We start from the raw sequence: 10,209 nt of genomic DNA on the forward strand, positions 1-10,209 counted from the left end.
CCTATACTAGAAACTTCGTGTGCTGGCTGCTTTCTTCAAGAATCATAGAATTGTTTGAATTGGAAAGGACCTTTAAAGATCATCTAGTCCAAGAAGTCCAAGATCATCTTGTCTAAGAAGCGACGATTCAATCTTACTATGCACTATGGTGGAGCCCCCTCCTTTGAGGGCATGCGTGTTATGAACAACTCGGGCAAGCCACTTGACTGGGAAAGTCTGAACTTCTGAACCCACTGCTAGTGATTCACTAACAGGTGGCAGCCAGCACCATGACTGCATTGGAGTAGGAATGAAAAAAAAACGGTACTCAGCAAAGGTTGTTTAAGCAGTCATTAGAATCTCAAATAAATATGGTGAAATATTTTCTTGCTTCCTATGCAGGCTGCATAAATGAGTGTCAATAGTAGCAGCATGGAAATGGATCAATTTGTAATTGCAATAACATTAAATATATTTTGCTAGTGTCTGAATGGAAAACATTTCAGATGAAAAATTAATTCCACCCACTTGAAACAGGAAATCAAAAGTTGTGCTTTAGTCTTTGCCCTTTAAAAATAGCTGCCAGTCAGCTTTTTTTTGTTTTCTTTTTTTATATTTCAGCTTTTCTGTGAAAATGAAAGCTGCTCTTCTTTCTGTAAAATGGAATTATTTAAAGAAACAAGAATGAGGTCTGTGTTGGAAATATTTAATACCGTACTTCAGGAAAACTTAACTTAAACTGCAAAGCACTGGTAAATAAGTTTATTTGGTGAATATACCTGAAAAGAATTTCTCAAACAAACAAATGGCAAATGAAGTACTCATAAGTTATTTTGTGCTGTTGTCCAAGCCTCATGACTTGCGCACATCTTCCTACTTCATGTGAAAGACATGAAGTAGGAACTGCAGGTAACTGCAGATGCAAATTGTCATTTGAGTGCTTAAGGGTCCAGCTATGCATGCAAGTGTGAGGGAACAAGAATATGCATACGTTCATATGTTCATATACAGCTTGTTCAGCTGCCAGTCAGAACAACTGCCTGCTGAAAAACCCCGTTAAGAATACGGACTGGGAAAAATGTGATAGCAGAGTCCCTAAAAATAATGGGGGAAATGACTTGATAAAAGCATTCTTAATGCCAGATCCGTCCTAACTTAATTAGCAAGTCACGCATAGGCTGTCTGTAGTGTTCATTGGGAGATAAAGGTTTTGGATATAACAAGTTATATGTACTGTAGTTTCTTAAGCATATTGTGAATAGAAAGAAAAAAAAATCTTGAAACTAAAAGTCATGACAAGAATATAAATAAAAAATGCTAGAAAGAAAGAGAACAACCCAAGAACAAGGTGATGGGGCAGATGGGGTAGTGCCTTGTTTCTTACAGTTCGCACGTGGCATCTCGAAGCCTAGTTGCAGACAACCAAGTTTGACGAGGGTGAAAAGCAGCTGAGAGATACTAGTCAAGGCCACTTTGATGTATGGGAGAGAGAGAATAAATCCATTTCTTTGGCTCCTTGCTGGTCCGGGCAGCCATTTAACAGCAGCAAAAAGAGATGTGATGCTGGGAAGTCTATGGGAACCTGGCTATGAGGTGGACTGGGGAATAGGGCCTGCATTATTTCTTTCATAAATTACTTAAGATGCTGAAATAATTAACGAAATACATAATTGTTAAATGAAGTCTAGAGAACCACTTTCTATTTTAGGCACTTACACTTGGAATTCCATTTCCTAACCTGCAATTATGGGTTTAACTGCTACCTTATTACAATAAATTAATATTTTTCCTTTGTCTACAAATCTTGACTTGGTTTCATGGCAAACATGGGATATTCCACTCCTTTGTGTGTTGCAAACCCAGCATAAATCCATCCCTATGCAACGTTCCGTAGAGCTCTTCTCTTCATTGGTGGCTGATAACCCTGTCCTATTTGCAAGAAGCAAAAGATGTTTTAAGATGGAATCTAGCTCAAAGGACAAAGGGTAATTAGGATAATATTAATAACTGCATAAAATTAAAATAATTAAATAATTTTAATTTAGAAACTAAAATACCTTTAACAATTAATTGTCCTAGGCCATGTGAAGGTGGAGTCTGGCTCAGCACAAATGAAGGAAAAATGATTTTGTTTCCTGAGATCCCCAGCTGAAAACGAAGAGGGCCAACAGAATTGCAAGCAGTGCGTGACACAATGACACAATGAACGTGTCAGAAATGAGAGGCTACTGTTCAGCTGAGGACACTGAAACTCCAGAGTTCATTAATGTCTTTTTAATGTATTTCCACTGAAATGCTATCTGAGGCAGTCCCACCGAAAAGTAGGGGAGAACCAGACTGTCCTTTTTGCTGGAGTTTTCAAAATGTTAAAATTTGTTTTAAATTAAAACTGCCAGGTTTTGACACTTCCCACAAAGATAAATAAGCAATACTTGGAAATCTGCTTGAGTGTTTCAGTTTAGTGATAGCAGTAAGATGCTTTGAGTAACTTCTGCTTTTTAATACCAATACCATGATGTTGCAAAATCAAATGTCATTTCAAAGCTGAAAACTCAAACCTTGTGTTTTGAAAAGGATTGAAAGAACTGGATTGGCAGAATGTCCTGAGAGGGCTGAATTTTTTTCTTTTTCATTTTTTTTTTCCAAAATGAAATTTCACTGCAAGTGATACGTTCCTACAGAAAGGTTCCCTTTTGTCAAAGCAGCTTTTCAGTGGAAAAAATATTCTGTAGGAAAATGTTTGACTGGTGCTAGTCCTCGAGACTTGTTGATCAGAAAAACTTTAGGTGCTTAAATCTTATATAACCACTGCATAATGCATGATTTACAGAAGATAAGATTTTACAATTTTTTAAGACTGACAGAATGAACTGCAGGGATAATAAGCTTATCCTGAAAATTATAATTCTATTAACATACTGTATGCCAGTAATGTCTTTCCTTTGTTATTTTAGATGCATATTTCTGGCCAGCCGGAAAGAATGGCTCTATTGCTTTCATTTCTGCTAGCTTACGGTATGGGTTAATTTTTCAAAAAGAAGCCTTAGCGGCTCCATTTTTGCCCATATGAATTTACATGGAAAACTTCATTTTGGGCATTTTTTTGTGCTTTAACTGTGCTTTGACAGCTATCTACCACAGCTTCAGCTGCAGCAGGCTGTATCCAGATAACTGCTGAAAGGACAATGCCCTTTGTTTGTATGGATGCAGAACACAGGCAAAGGTACTTGAAATGATAGGTATTGAAGAAAAGCAGGTACTTACATGAATGCCCATTTGAGATGAAGTTCTCAAATACATCCATTTTCTTACCCGGATATTGATTGCTATTCCCTGCTTAGTTATTGGACTTGGGTAAAGTACGTGGAGAAGGACAGAAAGGCTGTTGCATGAAATGTTTTCTAACTGGGGAGGCTTGTGAAAGGCATCAAGAAAAGGCTGTATGAAGGCAGGAGAAGGAAAGATACAAGCATAGCAGGTGACATAAGATAGGGTAATGTGTTCAGTTCCTTTTTTTTTGCTTTAGTTTTTCCCAAAAGGTTAACTGTGAGCAGATACTTAATGCAATGAATTGTAACATAGGGATACAAGTTTACACTAGAAAAAGAAAAGGTCATGACAAAGAATATTTATATTCAAATAAATTGGAGGCATTTTAGCTGGCTGGTCCCAAAGGAGCCCTCCCATGGGTACTTAGGGAGGAACTGTAGCAGACTCTGACCCACCTGCAAGCACCTCCCAGACATCCTGGAAAAGAGGGGTCCAGAGGGCAGGTGAATGACATTGCACAGGTCTCTAAGAAGGATAAAAAGGAGGACCTAGTGAATAAAGTAGTCTACAGGCCCACACAGAGAATAATTTGGTGATATATGCCAGCTATTATGGATTAGTCAAGAACAAGTCGTGTTAAACCATCTATTTGGCTGATTAAGGGGAAGTAAAAGTTGTGATATATCTTGACCTGAGCATGACTTTTGGCACTGTCTTGCGTATGCAAGTTAGGGAAATATGATCCAGATGAAATGATGATGAGTTGGGTGAATAATTACATTAAAATTGCTCTAGAAACTGTTAAGAATGATTCCATCTTAAATTAGCGGCACATTTTAAGTGGAGTTCTGCAGAGGTCTGTCTGTTTTACTTGGTATAGACATTAATGACTTAGAGGATGGAATATGACAAATGCTTTTAATCTTTTCAAATGAAACAAAATTGGTTAGAATTGAAAGCACTTTGACAGGCAGGATTTTAATTCAAAATAATCTAGATATACTGGAGAAGTGATACAAAATCAACAAGATGGAGTTCAACCAAGGCAAGAGCAAAGAACTGTGGCTAGGAAAGAAAAATGTAAAAGGCATCTATAAAATGAGAAATATCTGCCAGTGCAGCTGTACTGTGAAAAAGCATTTGAGAGTTGGAGTGGAGTACAAGCTGGATCCTTTCTGGGGATGTATTAGCAAAAGAGTAATGTGCAAAGCACATGGAAATAAATGTATGTTTCTCCACAGTGCTGGTGAGACCTCAGTTGGAGTGCTGGTACCAATCTGTAAAGTAGAATGAGAATACATAGGAGACATACAGAAATTAGGAACAAGAACGATAAAAGTATCGGATAGTATTGGGCAGTATTACAGATAGTTCAGGCCAGTGCCTATTAGAGAGGTTTTCCTGGTGATTAGTTATACCTATGCAGGATCAGAGGAAGGTGTTGAGTAACATGACTTAGAGAGCATCAGCCAACCCCCCTTTTTGAATTATTTTGTTGATTAACATTACCTCATGGGGATACTCTGTTGAGAAGAAGATTTTTAAAGATATGTTAACAGCCTTCGTATCACACAAGGACTGATGGACTGAGCAGGAGGAGGTGCCTGCAGGTGAAGACCTTGGTGCATAATGTCGCAATATACCTGCTGTTTGGAACGGATGGCTGCACAAAGACATGAGTGTGCACTATTCTTGTCTGTCTGTCTCAAAACTGGCACAATCTCTAAGAAAGCAATTGCTTTGACTATGCAAATTCTATACTTTAACTGGGACAGTTTTCTTGCTCGGGTTTTGAATTAAGTGACTAGAATTGGGCTGTGTAGAAGGAAGCAATTTTTTATCACAGGAAGTAATCCTTGCGAATCTCCTCAGCTAAAGGTAATCAGACATAGAATAAAAAGTTCCATCAGCAAACTCACATTGTCAGTTGCTAGCAGGTATACGTGCAAGGAGAAATATATTCTTTACCTGGTATGCCTTTACATCCTGTGCTGAACTGAGTCACCTCCTACCTTTTGCATCTGTGAAAATGTGAAACAGTTTTCATTTCCTTTGGTGAGGCTTCCTTACCAGAGAGGTAGTGCCAAATACATAGGGATACCCCAGATGATACCCAATAATCAGGGTAGAAAGTAACAGTTCACAGGTAATAGTGGCAGACAGTTGGTTTTAAAGTTGTCAAAGCCTCAGGCTAGTATTTGATGATAATGACTTACCTGATACTGCAGTCCTGCCTTGCATTAAGCCTGATGCAGTGGTCTTTGCTGCCTGGGAGTGGGACAAACTCTTGCCCAAAATGACGCCAGAACTCGGGCTCATTAACCTTGAGATCAAGCCACAGTTCAGTACCCTGGGGTATAACTGCGTTATATGTTGGGTCAGAGATGTCTTTTGAATGTTGTTGGCAGGCAGCAGAGGAAATCAGTTCTGAGGCTGAAGAGTTGCAAGATCATAAATCTGAGATGTTGTAACATCGATGTCTGCAAGGTAAAAGTGAATAGAAGCGAGTTCTCTTACAATTCCTTTTCTTTGAGATAGTCTGTGAATAGCCATAAAATCTCTTAGCATGTGTCCTGGATTTATGTGCAGAGAGTATGAACTTGTCCTGTTTCAGCTCGTACTGTATTTTGTTTGAGGGTAGGAGGAGATTTAGCCAGCCATGTCAATGGGTATTCCCTTTGATCCTTGTCATCACAGGGTGTTTTCTGTACTAAGGTTTCTGTACTATGATCTGCTGATGAAAACTTTGTACCCTTTTCCGCTATACAGGACTAGGACTGAGTGGCTGAATGTTGGCTTGGTACATTTTAATTAACAGACCATATCTGAGGGAAAAGTTTGTGTAAATTTTATATGTGAAAATGTCTTACAATAAAGTCACTTTCAGGGCTAGACCTGTACTTTTTCACACTGGCCATAGGTCTCTCTCCAGACCAATAAACTAAGAGTTCAGTGTAATGTCCACTGATAAAAGTAGAAAGAGTCCTTTTGCCAATACTGAGACTTCGGCTTGGGTCCTTGACAGGGTATTTTCTAAGCATAGAAAATTATCACTTGATTATTTACTCTTTTCTGTATCATGAATCAATGTGATGGACAAGCTGCTGTGTGAATACATATTACAGAAATATTGAATGCACATGAGCTCAGAGAGTACAGCAAAACAAAGACAGACATGAAGGCATACTGAAAAAAGTTTGCTTCTTACTTTAATGTAGATTTTTATGGGTTTATGTTGAACAACAGCAGTTATATGCTATTTCCAACTTCTGGAACAGGTAGAGAATCCATCTGTAACTGAACTCCAGTAAATGCTTTGTGTAGACAGTGTCTAAATCACCAGGTAAAGCATCAGATAAAAATGCTTTTCCAAGGACCAGCTTAAAATCATCTATACTGTCTGTACTCCTTGATGCTTTGGTTTCAGACAAAACTTTTTAGTGCAGATTTGCCTTTAGATTGTGAGTACACACAAGTTTACTATAAATTTTCCAGCTTCTGCTGAATGAGAAATCCTGTGATCTCATAGAAAACCATGTAATCTGTGCAGCAGGCTCTGTGAGACCGCCTCGAAGTTCTTGCTTGCGCTTGTACTAAGGTCAAAGATATTATTTGAAATTAGAAGATTCTATCCAGGAAAACTCTTCAGCATGTGCAGAAACATATCCCTACTCAGGAGAGTACTGAAGAGTGTACTTTATGTTAAGTAGATCTATTGGCAATGCCTACTTCAGTGGGCTATCTGGTTATGCTTGATGTTAAGGAAATGACATGAGCATGTGTTCAATAGGTATGTTTTGATGGGGGATTTATGGAAGGACTTCAGGATTTGGTTTCATGTGAAGCCTGTCATTTTGGGAGAGCTGGGAGGAGCCTCTCATCTTTTTAAATGCATTTGCAAACATGGAAGCCCAGGCCCGTCTTGTTGAGCCTGAGGCACCTTACTGAGGGCTAAGGCAGGAGGCTGGTCCCCTGGGGACCTTCCTAGTCAGAGGTGGTGACATCCATTCAAAAGCTGACTCCCCCTTCAGAGGGTCTAACTCTCACAAAGTTGGGTGGCTGAATCTCACCCTTTGTAGCAGAAGTCAAATCACACCTACTGAACTGATCAAGCCCTGTGCTGGTATAAAGGACAGCACAACATGGCAGATCCTCACCGAAGAACCTTCAATCGAGAAAATAACTGCCACCTCTTACAGCCCACAGTGTTGCCATGTCCCAGGGCTGAGATGTTAAGAAGCAACAGCAATAAAGTCCCAGGAGGTTTACAATCATATGAATGTGCTTGATAACAAAGCCTGGGAGTTAATGAAAAGGCTGGAAACCAGATGTTCATTATTTTTTGGAAAATCTCATGCTTCTCAAACCAAACTCTCAACTTCATAGGAAATGGTTCATGAATTTTACTTCCTCAAGGCTGGTTTATGGGCTGATTGTTTTTCAGTGCCAGTGACCTGATTACGAGCTTTTAGCAACAGGCCAGAAGATGGCACTAAATACAATGAACCTACAACGCTTCTAGGCTATGTTATGTTTGCATGGTCCCTTGCCTGCACATGTCAGTCGGCCAACGTCCCCACAAGCCATGTTGCTGTATTAGCATGGTACTAAGCCCAATTTGAAAGGCACAGTCTCTCAGTAGGGCCTACTAGTTTGGGCTCTGTGCCTTTGCTAAATGTAGCTGTACAGCTTCTAGACAGCTTGGAGTGCAAGTAGCATTCATCCGAGCGTGGGCATAGCCTACCAAGACCATAGCAACTGAAAAGTCCATAGGGGTGGATCCTAATGCTCTGGAATTGGGGTGGACAGGTCAGCTGCTGTCCATGCTGCTGCATGTGATGTAGAGCATGAGAGCATGAGAGTCCCTTTTAACTCTCCTCCCTCTGTAAATCCACACCTGTGGACCTCTGTGAAATAACAGCAGGATAGTCACAAAGTCCTGGAGACTTAATGGGGATGTCTCAGGTCACAAATTTTTAGGATAAAGCACTTCTAAGCTTCTGAAATGTCTTGCTTCATTCTAGAAACAGAAACCTGACATTTCTCACAGTCCTGTACAAGAATATGGAGAATAAAGCCTCTACAAAATAGTTTAGCAAGGAAATAAGAAAGGTATCAACAGTAGACACAGGAAAGAATAAACAACTCTATGAGAAGTGACAGGAGTTTCTCACTCCTGCTAACGGTATAAACCCCCTGTCCACATGAAAATTACTGGGCAGGTGACAAAGGGATTTGTCCTGACAGCCTGCAAGGTTGATGGCCGGTGTTTGAACCCAGCTGAGTGGAAGGAGTGAAATTGCAGTCATTAGAAGGAAATTAACAGATTTGGATGAAACAAACAGGTGCTGACAAATATTGCCACATCTCATTTTGGTTTGTGCACTGTTGCTTTGAGGTGTCTACTACTGAGTTACAAAGCAGAATCATTTTCCTAGCGAAACTTTCTCAGTTTTGGTGTTTAGGCTGTTTCATTAATGATGCAACAGATAATGACACTATTATCTGAGCTGTCAGGATTTGGCATTAGAGAAACTGGAGAAAGCATTCTGTAAATTATTTTTTCTATTTTCCCCCCTCTCAGTTGAAATATTAGTAATTTCCAATAACCTTTAGCAAATACTTACTCAGCATCTCTTAACTGTTTATTTGCAGGGTTGTAAACACCTACATTTCCATTTGCAGTGTTTCAGCTCTCTACCTCATCTTTGAAAAATCTGCTAAGGCAACTTTGAAATATATCCTTCAAAATATATTTGGAATGTCTTTTACTTTCAGTTTTACCTTCATTCTCTTTTCTATGTCTTTTCCATCCTTTTAAAAAATAATAATTTCTCTACTCTTCCAGCTTGCGGATTGATTTGTTTTTCTTCAGAAACTGGCTGAGGGTTGTATAATGAAGCTAAAATGAATTTGTTTCAAACCCTTCCATCATTCTCACTTCCCTTTGGAATCTTATGACTGTTGTATTCCCTTCTAAAGCATCTGAATCTAAGATGGAAGTTTTCCAAACAGTAATCCATCTAAATGTGTCCTGCTCCATAATTTCTGTTTGTGTGCTTGTCTCTGCCTCGTACAGTTTACACAAGGGACAACTGGGTAATGTATCTGGAAGCAGAAGACAGATTTTTTCTTCACAAAAATTTAATATTGTACTCAGTACCTTCTGTACTTTCTGTAATACCTAAATTAACATTTAATTTAAATTACACAGAAGCCAGTGAAATCTAGGAGTAAACCCCCTGCACTTGCTAAAACAATGACAATGCAAGTTATTTCTTACTACTGTTGAGGCAATAAAAGTAATAATGATGGATTATATTGCAGTGCTTTGTAGATACACAGTATGCGTAAAGTATTATAACTATTTTTTTCGCTGTTGTTTTGAATATAGGTAACAAGTTGTCACTCTTCTTAGCATCCTCCTTACTTTAAAAAAGTATTTGTGGAAGACTATAAGCATTATGAAATGCACATGGGAAAAGCTCACCCTTCCCCCAGTTTTTAACTATTAATCTATAGATCAAGGAAAAATGATGAGTTTCGAAAAGTAATAGGAAAAAAACAGTATGAAGTTGAAAAATTCACCTTTTACTGATGCACTCTTTTTTTCTTTGTCCTCTTATTTCAGAAATAGCTCTGGAAGTACGAAGACTTTCTTTTCAATCAGCAGTTCAACATCCTGCCAACAATGAGTATAGGTGACATAGTTTCCTAGAAGAGATTTTCGTTGTTCAGAAGAGGCTCTTCAGCAGCCACTAACCCTGAGCTGGCACCTCTCTGCCAAAGCTAAACTTTCAAGCCTGGTGCAGCTCCCAGTGGAAAGGAAAGGGACAGGATAAAGTTATCAGGCCGGTCACGGGATTTGCAAATAAAGACCTTTAAAGTGATTTAGCTTATTAAGCAGGCAGTGGAGAATATGAAGTGCATCTTTAATGTATTATTTTGATATCATCTTTT

At 39.0% G+C, this 10,209-nt stretch overlaps 1 long non-coding RNA gene across 1 annotated transcript in view; it reads right to left on the bottom strand.

Annotated features, from left to right (window-relative positions):
- Positions 1-4,157: 4,157 nt before the first annotated feature.
- LOC103913467 overlaps positions 4,158-10,209 on the bottom strand; it is a 19,486-nt gene continuing 13,434 nt past the window's right edge. The window contains exons 2-4 of the long non-coding RNA XR_663426.1: positions 5,466-5,729; positions 5,218-5,270; positions 4,158-4,526 (exon numbers count right to left, since the gene is read on the bottom strand). This is a non-coding gene — a long non-coding RNA (uncharacterized LOC103913467). The remainder of the gene's footprint in view (positions 4,527-5,217; positions 5,271-5,465; positions 5,730-10,209) is intronic.

The sequence above is a fragment of the Pygoscelis adeliae genome, unplaced genomic scaffold, assembly GCF_000699105.1.
Source record: "Pygoscelis adeliae isolate BGI_AS28 unplaced genomic scaffold, ASM69910v1 Scaffold32, whole genome shotgun sequence".
Taxonomy (NCBI): Eukaryota; Metazoa; Chordata; class Aves; order Sphenisciformes; family Spheniscidae; genus Pygoscelis; species Pygoscelis adeliae.